This window comes from Coregonus clupeaformis, chromosome 35, assembly GCF_020615455.1.
Source record: "Coregonus clupeaformis isolate EN_2021a chromosome 35, ASM2061545v1, whole genome shotgun sequence".
Classification (NCBI taxonomy): Eukaryota; Metazoa; Chordata; class Actinopteri; order Salmoniformes; family Salmonidae; genus Coregonus; species Coregonus clupeaformis.
The window spans coordinates 25,826,609-25,839,376 of record NC_059226.1 but is presented as its reverse complement, the minus strand read 5'-3'; positions in this window follow the sequence as shown (position 1 = coordinate 25,839,376).

Here is a 12,768-nt window from a genome sequence, read left to right as displayed (position 1 = left end):
CAATGACCTGGGCCATTAGCTTTATAGAGTGTCCTTGGGGTTTGGAAGTTTGCCAATCAATTTGTGATGTTACAGGCTCTTTTTTATAATGTGGAGCCTAACAAGTGCCAAGAAGTAAAACAGAGACTAAAATACATCAGCGCAATCCCTTTGTTTCAGCTCCGTAAGCATCTAATCGATGAGACTGTATCACCATCTTGAATGAATTACACTTTGACCTTGGAGATTATTAAGCATATAGAGCAGAAAAAATGTATATGTTATTGTCAAGAGCTGTCTGTCATCAAGAGCTTTTGTGGTGAGTAGATCGCCTCCTCTGCAGGACACAGAGAAGTTGATGGATGGACAGCAAACAGACCTACAAAAACCCCGCCGCACAGGCTAGTGATGAGATGTCAAACCCCCCATGACCCCGGCCTCACCCCCGTTTTTGGAGTTCCATCTTCAGTCTCCGTCCGTAGGATAGCTATAGCTAGGGCACTAAGCCGCGTGAGCCGCTCATTAGCAAACACGGGAGGGATTACTGTAGGTTAACGCTGCTCCTCCCGTGTCGATAACCCAGCCTGGATTGCTTTGTGAAACCACGAGGAAAAAATTCCCCTATCAGTTGACCTTGGTTTCTCTTCAGTTAGTAAGCTTGCTCTGGGGGTGCAGTTGAGTGGGCTAAGTGTCGGTAAAGTTACTAGACAACACGAATGTGGAAACACGAAGAGCATCATCTGGTGAATATTATTTTTCAGGAAAAACACTGCTGGGCACTGTAGATTTACAGTGTTTGGTACAAGTGGGAATGGCAAATGCCCACAATATAAAATATGATATTATCGATTAAGAAAAAAGTAATGGATGCAGATATCTGAAAAAAATAATTGGTGGTTTGTTGTCTTGACTTGTTTGATTCCTGTATGGCCCCCCCTGCAGAACATGGATATGGTATGAAATGGTAGGCTAATCGATCTGCTTTGGAAATTTTATAGACTCCCCCAACTCCTCCACCTCCTCCTCCTCCTCCACCTCCCCCACTGTGTGAGCTGCTGCTCGAGTATTTCCTCAGTGCAGGATTACTGATGCTATCCACCTTTTTGGCCACAAGGTTTGTAAACAAGTGTATAGCCCCTGACAAGGACATAAATAGAACAAATAGGCTTGGCGTATAACATGTAGCCAATTCTGATCTTCTTTTCACTAATTGGTTTTTTGATCAATCACGAAGAAAGATCGATGAAATGATGATTGGGCAAATGAAAAAATACATGCATTTGTTTAATAGCATCATTCTGTCATTTATCCGTCAATTAATTCAGAGCATTTGGAATAATTAATATTAAAATGTAATTCAAAAATTTAAATGACATTACACCCAGATATGGATCCAAATTGATAAAAGTAGGAGTTTGCAGACTCAAAAACTTAGAGGGATATAGGAAAATAAGTGCAGATAAGGAAGAAAAGTCTGGCAGATTACAGGAGATTGGCTGGCCCTCGGGAATTTCTTCACCCAACTGATGTTGACAAAAGCAGAGGATGTAGGTTGAGAGGAAAAAATCTATTGGAAAGAGAAAAGTTGCTCCAAGTATGGGGTATGTATATGATAGCACTGAAATGGTTGTGGGGGTTTATACCTGTGCCAAGTTGTGTAAGAATATTAAACAGTAAATCAAAAATCCCCACTAAATAAAATAATTTGTTGCCCTCAAACTGTACTTAAAAAAAGGTTGTTTATAACGATGGTAAATCAGCCCCTCAGTGCTGCTAGCAATCAATAGTCTGATGTAATCCTAAAGGCCCCTATCATAAATTCTAATGGGTGGACCAGTCCACCTTAACACAGGCTACAGGGAGAATAGAGCGAGATGTGCTGCATCTCATCCATTGTTGTCTCTCTCAGTTAATTGCTAGGACAAGAATGTATCAAATATTTATGCTTATAGTAAAAGGATTATTTTATTATTAATTTTATTGTTGGTGCCAAAAATTTTATCCTCAGATGACGTAGGTGATAATGATGATGATGACAGACACGTCAGTAATAGTTTTGAAGGCTACTAAATCAATAACAGTTGAAAAGTGGATGACACTGATGTCATCCACCTGTCATAGACATCCCCTCCTCCCGTGATCCAGTGCTCTTCATCAGCTGTGTCTGGGTCTGGGGGCCCAGGCTTGTTATTTTATAGTGTGTGAATCCCCCAGCCTTCCTTCCTGCCTGCAGCCAGATACGGCATGGTGCTGGTGCCATAGCCTTATTCATCTCCATACTGGAAGTCAACAGGCCTCTGCTCAAGGGAATGATTAAAGAGTAGGGAGAGTAGAACTCACTCTGCCAGAGAAAGTTAGGAAAGTGCAGGGACCGTGGATCTGAACATGGTCCATTCATAATGCACAAGGACAGGAGAGGAGAGAATGGGAGAGGAGAGGGAGGAGAAGGGGTGAGAGGAGAGGAGAAGGGGAGAGGGAGGGAGGGAGGAGAGGAGAGGAGAGGGAGAGGAGAGGAGAGGAGAGGAGAGGAGAGGAGAGGGAGAGGGAGAGGAGGGGGGGGGAGAGAGGAGAGGAGAGGGAGAGGAGCAAGAGGGGAGAGGAGAGGAGTGAGAAGAGGGAGTGGGAGGGGGGGTAGAGAGGGGGGAGGAGAGGGGAGGAAGGAGGAGAGAGAGAGGGAGAGGAGGAGAGGAGAGGGAGGAGGTGGGGAAGAGAGGAGAGGGAGAGGAGAGGAGAGGAGAGAGAGAAGGGGTGAGTGGAGAGGGAGGGGAGAGGAAGGAAGAGAGGAAGGAGAGGAGAGGGAGGAGAGGGAGAAGAGAGGGAGAGGAAAAGAGAGGATGGGAGAGGAGAAGAGAGAGGTGAGCAAAGGGGAAGGAAAAGGAGAGGTGATGGCTGTCGGACAGACCATTTACTGTAGCTGGAGCTATCTGGGAGGAGAACACGCTTACAATCGGAGCCTCTCCTCCTGGCCAAGGCCCTACGAACACAGAATAACTACATTAGCTCCGATCAAAGTTATAGCGAAACAAAGTATGTGCAGCCTATATATGACTTTTATTTGTTTTTTTTTTAATATGTTATGGTATTAAAATAATTGTTACTTTGAATGTAATGACTGGCTCTATTAGCAGGGCTGGTGTTATGGAGAGGAGGGATGGACCTCAGGGACTCTCGTCTTTTATGTTGGGTTCCTAGGAGGAGGGAGTGGAGGGGGGCAGTGGGAGGCCTGTGGTACAGTTCAGTAGTAGTGGTAGTTGGATTGAGACCAGATCAGCTCCTACAGCCTCCACAACAACAGGAGCCCAACGTGGCTAATTTGCAATTTTGAAGAAAATGGGACTGTGTGTAGGAGCAACTCAAATGGCAGGCAGAGAGAGAGAGAAAGGAGAGAGAGAGAGAGAGAGAGAGAGAGAGAGAGAGAGAGAGAGAGAGAGAGAGAGAGAGAGAGAGAGAGAGAGAGAGAGAGAGAGAGAGAGAGAGAGAGAGAGAGAGGGAGAGAGAGAGAGGGAGGGAGAGAGAGAGAGAGGAGAGAGTGAAAGAGAGAAAAAGAGAAAGAGAGAGAGAGAGAGAGAGAGAGAGAGAGAGAGAGAAAGAGAGAGAAAGAGAGAGAGAGAAAGAAAGAAGTACTGACTGACTGGTGAGATTAAAGATATATTAAAACGGTTTGCTGCATTTTAATATGTGAGTGTGTTGACTCTCAGGAAACATTTGTTATGACATAAGAGGACCCACAGTGTATATGCACCTGTCACTATTGATTATTTTATAGCCTGTGATTGTTCTCTGGCGTTTAATTAGTAAATTACATGGTAGTAATTAGCATTTTGTAATACTCTATTTTATGTGATTGACATGAAAAAAAGAAAACATATTTTGAAAAATTCTCAAATGCATTGTTTTAGTTGAATCAACTGAGTGGCGCAGTGGTCTGCTGCACTGCATCGCAGTGCTAACTGTGCCACTAGGAGATCGGTTGAATCCAGGCTCTGTCGCGAGCCGGCCGCGACCGAGACTCCATGGGGCGCACAATTGGTCCAGGGTAGGGAGGGAATGGCCGGCAGGGATGTAGCCTGCTGATAGAGCATGGTGCTTGCAACGCCAGGGTTGTGGGGTTTGATTCACACGGGGGCCAGTATAATAAAAAAAAAAATAATAATTATGTATTCACTAACTGTAAGTCGCTTCTGGATAAGAGCGTCTGCTAAATGACTAAAATGTAATGTAAATGTAATGAATACTGAAGACTGGTAAGATCCAACCGCAGAATAGCGATGCTTTATTAGAGTACAGACAAGGGAATAGCGAGTGGTGGGCGGGCTGTGGTTAAAACCGGGCCAGGCAGAGACAGGCAGAGGTACCAAGGAGCGGGCTTAGTGTAGTGTAGGTAACAGGCACAGGATCAGAGTGAGGTAATCGTAGACAAGTAGAGGATTAAGCAATTCGGGAGTAAACAACAAGGCACAGGTGGATAACGGTAATAAAAACAACAAACCCCTCGAACAAAACGCTTTAGCAAGTACAATGGAACAATAAAATGAACTTTGAGCACACCTTTTATATCCTGGTACCCTAATTAGGACAGTGTGAGAACTCAGGTGAACTAGATCGAAGTCTGATGATCCTCTGTAGACATCAGGGGAAGTGTCAGACTCTGTCTGGACCCAGCCAACCCCCGATCCTCATAGTAAATGTATTATTTTGGAGCAATTGTGTAGTGTATAGAGTAGACAAGCCTATCATCTCAGGTGTGAATCATTTTAATGTAGAATAGGGAAAGCACATTGGAGCAGAAATATTATATTTTAGTATATTAGGATTTGAACATGTCAGAGCAATAAATATAGTCATATTGCCAAGCAGAGAACTATGTTATCTTTGACTGATTCCATGCAAGTATTCCCCACATGTTTATGCATCCATGGATAGTCAGGAGAAAATAATCTGGAATGAGAAGGCCTGGGAAATAAACAGGATAAAGCAATGACAAATTCTGGACCTGAGGACTCATGGAGAGCACTGGAGACAGGGGAAAAAAGAGATTAAGAGGAACACTATTGTTTACCCCTCCAAGGTGCAGGGGTACTTTGTTGTTTATAAATGTTGCTAGGTTATTGGTTACCTTGCAGGCTTTTGGAATGAGGAATTGGGGGAAAAGACTTGAGGAAGGATCAGGAGGGGGTTGATACAACTTTAATAATGGTGGCAGGGGGCTAAATGAGCCATTCTGCGGTATCTAAGGATCTTCACCAACCCCCCTCACGGTATCATGCCCTGAATATTAAAAGTGTTGTTTGCCCTATTGTATTGCAGCAATGTGCCTTGTCGCGAGAAAAACAAGCTCTGAGCTGCATACTCTGGAGTTATGCTCAGCTCCCCACCTTCATCTGCATTGTCAGGGGAGTACATGTGAGAGCAGTGGCAGGGAAGGAGCATACATAAACTCATACAAAACAACTCATAGAGATAAACATCGGCACATTTGGTTATTTAAAAAAATGAATCTCTACCTAACACCTAAATTGTTGCAAAAACTTGACAATAATTGACACAATACATTCTTCGTTCCATTTTTTTTTCTTCATTCAATGATTTGTATTGTGCTAAAATGACTACCACTACACTGCATGCACTGCATATGGTTTACAGGGAGAGGTAACATTTTTAGATTTTGTTTTTGGGGTCCTCATTTGGTGAAGTAAGCTACACATGGCTGATGCTACTTGTAGTCTGACAGGGAATCCCTCATGAGGTCTTTTCTGGTGTGTGTGATCTGCACCCCACTGACTTAGATAAAAGGGTGAGTAGATTACGATCGAGAGGAGGAATCACGCAGACACACAGTCGAAGAGACTCGATCACTCACTTAATAAAACAATACCCACACCCCACACATACATAAAATATACAAAATCATATAAAAAAAGAATCGAAGTTGGATAATAACATGTGGAGACTGTCAACGATGCTGTAGAGAGGATACAGAGCTGCAAGCAACCCCCCCCCTGCCCCGCCTCCCCCCTACACCCCCCCCCTCCTCTACATTTTAATTCACACATTTAATAATTAATCAGAGGTTTGGCCCGATACTGTTGAGTCTGCAGATAAGATAGAAAGCGACACAACTGCTGAGAGGACCTAACAGAAAAAGACATGGGTTAACAGCAAAACAGAATATCAACTATTTATCACAGACAGACCAATAACCAAATGTACCAGATTAAAGAATGCACAAATGTTATTAAATGGAAGAAATGCTCCAAATGCTCTTTTTTTAAATAGTGCAACTGTGCTGAGTGAAATCAAATGTATTTGGTGCATTTCAGAGGCAGTTACAGAGAAGAATGTGATATAAACTGCGAGCTTCCTCTGTTGGATGAATATGTAGCAAGAGGGATATTGTATTGATTGCTTAATTGCTTGATTTTTCCTACGCTTTTAAATCAGTGTTAGAACATGTCGTTCCTTGAGTGTAGTGGTGATAGAACTGAAGAGAGAGCCAACAAGTCACATGACCAAAATGGCTTAGACAAGTATTAATATCTTTCTGTATCCAAAGGAATACTGTAACAGTTTGGAGACTGAGGCAGTTAAAGGTTGACTGTAGTAATAATTACAACATGGGAGTTATATCATATGTCAGTAACAGTGATTTATTATGCTGCATAGTGAAGTGTATGTATTATTCCAAAGTACCCATCCCCAGCACACTGTATTTAGGAAGAACAGAACTGTATCAGAGGATGATAGAAGCACTTGTGCTGCTACTCGTGGGGAAGGTCCCTCTCTCTTAATTAGCAGAAGGAGCTCATTGACGGGCCCGGCCTGCAGTGTACCCGCCCCCCCTCCTCTCTCTACTTTCTCCACACTCTCTCACTTTCTCTCACTCACTCACTCACAGACACACACTGGCACACACGTCGAAAAAGAATGGGTGAAAAAAAAAGAGTGTGAAACCTGGATGGCAACAGCAAAGCAATCACAGTGTAGCAATGCCCCCCCACGCCTGGTCATTAATAACAGTAATACACACACCGGGCCAGCCACCTCCACCGCCGAGCACCACTGACACCTTAATGGGCATTTTTTACTTTTTTTAAATAATGCATGTGTTGTTGTCAGCATGCTTCAGTTTCCCCACCTCCCCTTTGCAGAATTCCTTTGTGCAGAATATTACAATGGGGACTGTGTTTTCTGTGGCTGGCCTCTATAAGCTGCATTCATCATACTTGGGGACGGTAGTAGTGAATATGTATGTGTAAATCATATGTTGTGGGGACTGAGTGTTAGTGTGTGGGCTTGGCTTTCAGCTGCTGCAGGGGCCTAACTAAGAGTTCTCAGACAGAAGCTCTCATAACAGCAGCCAGCCACTGTGGCCAGGGCTGGAGGAGGAGGGCTGAGGGCTGGGGTTACATGTCTCATACAGGTTGACAGTGTGCCAATGTTGGGGTCTGGGCATCAGGCGGTGGGGTGCCGCTGACGTCTCACATGGAGATTGTGAGTAATGGGTGGTAATGTGAAAGGGGGTGGAGGATGGAGGGAACGGGATTGAGGGTCAAGGAGTGGGATGGAACAAGGATAACCAGAGTGTAGGTAGCATACTTATGGGGTATAGTCATGGGCGGGGTAAGATTTCTAAACAGATCTTTCCTTAGCACACCTCTGATCATTGCACACTGATGTATCACTGTAAGCATCTCATTAGGGCTAGTGGAGGTTCCATTATCTGCAGTTGGAACACATCTACTTTGTGCGATCGATTTACAGCAGCTACGTTTCCCTGTTCATCATAAACCTCTGAAATCAATATTCATAACAACTCAATGTGGTGTTCTCTATTATATTTTTTCTTTTTAGTGGTGTGCATGATTTCCATGATTTATTCAATCTTGATAATAAAGCCTAGTGCATTGCTGAAGTAGGGCCTTGTGGTGGTTGTCCATTTTAATGACTCTGTGTTTTTCTCCTCTCTTTTGTGTCCTGTAGGAAACACATTGAGTAAATCAGGAAACATTGCTGTCTTGAACGTGGTACAGCGGCTGCCCAACGAGCACCTCTGATTTAGGAGTTTACGAGACTGGTAAGAGCAGCTGGCCCCACACACGTCACACTTACTGCTTACACCTACCTCCATTTTGTACTGAGCCCTCATGTTGTGGTGCAGGGGAGAATTAGGTGGATGAATCTCTGCCTGCAGTCTTTGTGGCTGGGTTTGATGCCCCTACTGTTGACATCTTGTTATCTGAAGTTGTTAAATGTTCATGATATGAAAGTCTGCACAGTATGTTTTAAGTCAAGGAATCCCCACCACATCTAAGCCTTATGTTTTATTTCATTCTTTTGAAAGGTTTGGTGCCTCTCAAGGTTTGAGCTAAAGCTAAGAAAGCCCCATGTGAGCACAAGTGAAGATGTAACAAAGTTTTCTGGCCCTAGATATAGAGGTGAAGGATATGTGGTTATTTTTTTTCTCTGCCTTTGAGGTTCTTATAGAGAGACAGTCTAGTTTTTTGAAAAAAGAGCATAACATGAGTAGCCAAAAAATTAAAGATTATAATTAAGGGTTGAGAGTACAAGTTGATGTTGGGTTAAGAATTAATGATAAGTATTTACCCCTTTCTGTAAAAGAAAATTAAATGTTGGTTAGATTAGATATAATGTTTTGGAATGTGATGTAGTTGGCATACAGGCTTTCGGTAGTGTCACACAGGGCTAAGAAATGTTGGCCAACTCAAGATTGGGTAACTTGTTATATGTATAAGTAATAGATTTTTATTCAGTTACAACATTATTATGTATGTTAAATGGACAGATATATGCTTTGTAGAGAAAGAAAAGAATAAGTTTTTTGTTAAAAAATGGCAGGAATCCAAAACTGTGGAAGTGAGGGATTTAGAGCATCCTATGAGAGAACTATGAACCAAATATTATGGCTCCAGGGCAAACACAATGCTGGAGATATTTTTTTCCAAATGTGTTTCAACAGTTTGCTAACCATGTGTCAATTGGAATCCTATTATCTGTATGGGTGTGGTCTATGTGGTTACCACAAAAAGTAGCATGGTTTGTAAAAGTTATGTAAAAAATAAATGAGGGTACTACAAAAGGAAAAAAAAAGTTTACAGTACAGAAATAGTTGCCTGCAACTTTGCTGATAGGAATATCAAAATATGTCAAAAGTAAGAACACATACAGACACAAAACACAAACACCAAAATAAAAAAAAAAACACACACACCACACACACACTCAGAGAGAGAGCACAATAAATGATTCAGAGTATGTTGGCTTGTGCTGAGGTGAAGCCTTTGAAGGATGAGGAAGTCATCAAACAGCCTACCTGTCAGGGAGGTGGCTTTATTTAATTTTAAAGGGGGTTTATGCACTGAATCTTATTGTCTTGGCCAATGGGGAGAGTGGAAAAATAAACCGTCAGGGGTACCAGTCATGATAATAATACTAGGGTTCATACTTTCAAATATCACTCTACAGGTCAATATTTATCCTAAAAATATACACAGTTTCTGAATGTCGCTAAGTATACTATTTGACTTGTTTTACAAAAAAGGATAAAATGAAAACGATCTCCTTCTCACTCACTCATTCACACTTCTCTCTCCCTCCCCCCTCCTCCTCTCCTCTCCTCTCCTCCACACACACACACATACACTACACACACACACACACACACATACACAGGTAGGTAGGTAACGAAGATAATAGCCACCCTGTCGAGTAGTTTTCTCCATGTCATCCGGCTGTCTGTCTCCGCTGCTGCGTGTTGTGGCGTTGACCTGACTGTAGTGCTTGGCTGAGAGAGGAACACTAGGACACTTTTATTACGAGCTGTGGGGGTTGCCGCTCACACTGTGACAGCAAGTGAGGGGAGGGGACACGGTACCAGTGTACCCCCCTCACACAGACAGACACACCAGGGTTGGCCCAGATGATATAGCATGGCACACAGGGGCCGCCCTCCTCGGGTCTGACACAACCCCAGTCTGTTGCTGAACACTGCCAGTACACAGCCCAGACGCACGCTAACACTGCATTATTAACAAATCAAATATTTGCCACATGCACCAAATACAACAGTTATAGACATTACGTGAAATGCTTATTAAGCCCTTAACAACAATGCATTAATTTTTTTATAAAAAAGTAAAATAAAACAACAATAACAAAAAAAGTATTGAGAAAAAAAATAGCAAAAAAATAACAGTAGGGAGGCTATATAAGGGGACTGCAGAGTAATGATGCGGGGAAGTGAGAGTGATGTAATATGTAATGTGGAAAGAGTAGTTGAGGTAGTTGATGTAATATGTAATGTGGGTAGAGTTAAAGTGACTATGCATAAATAATTTACAGAGTAGCAGCAACGGAAAAGATGGGGTGGGGGTGGAGGGGCAGTGCAAATAGTGGTAGACAGTGATTAGTGTTAGGAGTCTTATGGTTTGGGGGTAGAAGCTGTTAAAAAGCCTTTACCTAGACTTGGCGCCTCCGGTACCGCTTTGTCATGGCGGTAGAGAGAGAACAGTCTATGACTGGGGTGGCTGGAGTCTTTGACAATTGAGGGCCCTCTGACACCTGGAATAGAGGTCTGGATGGCAGGAAGCTTGGCCCCAGTGATGTACTGGGCCGTACGCACTACCCTCTGTAGTGCCTTGCGGTGGAGGCCGAGCAGCTGCCATACCAGGCGGGTGATGCAACCAGTAGGATGCTCTCGATGGTGCAGCTGTAGAACTTTTTGAGGATTGAGGACCCATGCCAAATCTTTTAGTTCCTGAGGGGGGAATAGTTTTGTGCCTCTCCCGACTGTCTTGGTGTGTTGGGACATGATAATTCGTGATGTGGACACCAAGGAACTCTGAAGCTCTCAACCTGTTCCAATACAGCCCTGTCGATGAGAATGGGGGCGTGTGGTTCTTTTTTTTCCTGTAGTCCACAATCATCTCCTTGTTTGGTACGTTGAGGGAGAGGTTGTTATCTGGAACCACACAGCCAGGTCTTGACCCCCTTCATAGGCTGTCAAATCAAATCAAATCAAATTTTATTGGTCACATGCGACGAATACAACAGGTGCAGACATTACAGTGAAATGCTGACTTACAGCCCTTAACCAACAGTGCATTTATTTTTTAACAAAAAAAAGTAAAAATAAAACAACAACAAAAAAAGTGTTGAGAAAAAAAAGAGCAGAAGTAAAATAAAGTAACAGTAGGGAGGTATATATAAGGGTATGAGAGTCAACGATGGAACGAGTGGAGTAGTGAGGTAATATGTAATGTGGGTAGAGTTAAAGTGACTATGCATAAATAATTAACAGAGTAGCAGCAGCATAAAAAGGATGGGGTGGGGGGGGAGTGAAATTGTCCGGGTAGCATGATTAGTGTTCAGGAGTCTTATGGCTTGGGGGTAGAAGCTGTTGAGAAGTCTTGACCTAGACTTGGCACTCCGGTACGCTTGGGCGTGAAAGGTAGCAGAGAGAACAGTCTATGACTAGGGGGGCTGGAGTCTTTGACAATTTTGAGGGCTTCACTGACACCGCCTGGTATGAGGTCTGGATGGCAGGAAGCTTGGCCCCAGTGATGTATGGTCCGTACGCACTAGAGTGCTTGCGGTCGGGAGGCCAAGCAGTTGCCATACCAGGGGTGATGCAACCAGTAGGATGGTATAGATGTCGTGATCAGGCCTACCACTGTTGTGGTTGGCACAACTTAATGATGGTGTTGAGTGTGCTGGCATGCAGTATGGGTGAACAGGGAGTACAGGAGGGGACTGAGCACACACCCCCTGAGGGGCCCCATGTTGAGGATCAGGGGCAGATGTGTTGTTACCTAGCCTTACCACCTGGGGGGCGGGTCAGGAAGTCAGGATCCAGTTGCAGAGGGAGGTGTTTAGTCAGGATCCTTAGCTTAGTGATGAGCTTTGAGGGACATGGTGTTGAACGCTGAGCTGTAGTCAATGAATAGCATTCTCAGACTATACAGTACAGTCTGTGTGTGTTGTGTGGTTGGTGTACTCAGTGTATGTGTACTGTATGTGTTTGATGTTGGGTATTTTCATGAAAGAAGTTCAATATTGGGATTGAAATATGTTTGTGCAATGACGTTTCAGAGAATTCAGGAGATATACTTTTAATATATTTCCTTCAAATCCTTTTTCTGCAGTGGTATTTCCCCAGCGCTAAAACCTTTGAGGATGGTTCCACCTGTTAATTAGTTATGAGCCTGATCTCCTCATATAGAAATATACACACAGGATCAAGCACAACTGTGGATCCTTAAGCTGCTCTTGAAACGCTTTTAAAGTGAAGTGTCATTAGAGACAGTCCTTCTAGAGAACAGGATGGAGAATCTTCTTCCGTCTTGGGTCAACCAGCACAAAGCCCATTAGCTGAAGAGCTGAGACCAGACCATAGACCAACTAATTGAGAAATGGGGATGGGGCTGGGGGTGAGAGAACCATGTTAGGTATATACGAGACTTAGGACCGGCTGGCTGGGGCCTGGGGAGTGAGGGGACAAGAAATGTTCACTGTAAAGGTATATGATCGGGATGAGAAGAAAAGGGCAGTGGTCCAACAGCAGATATGGGGTTATTGAAGGCACTGGGATTACATGAAATATGTATTGGTAATTTTTTAGTCATGTTGAAACAGTCCACATTATTGCATGTAGCAGTCAAGGTTTCAAGATATTGGACTTTCAAGAAGCAAAGTGTACTTTTACATTTACGATTTAGCAGATGCATCAGAGGATTAAATTAGTGAGTGCATACATTTTCATACTGGCCCCCC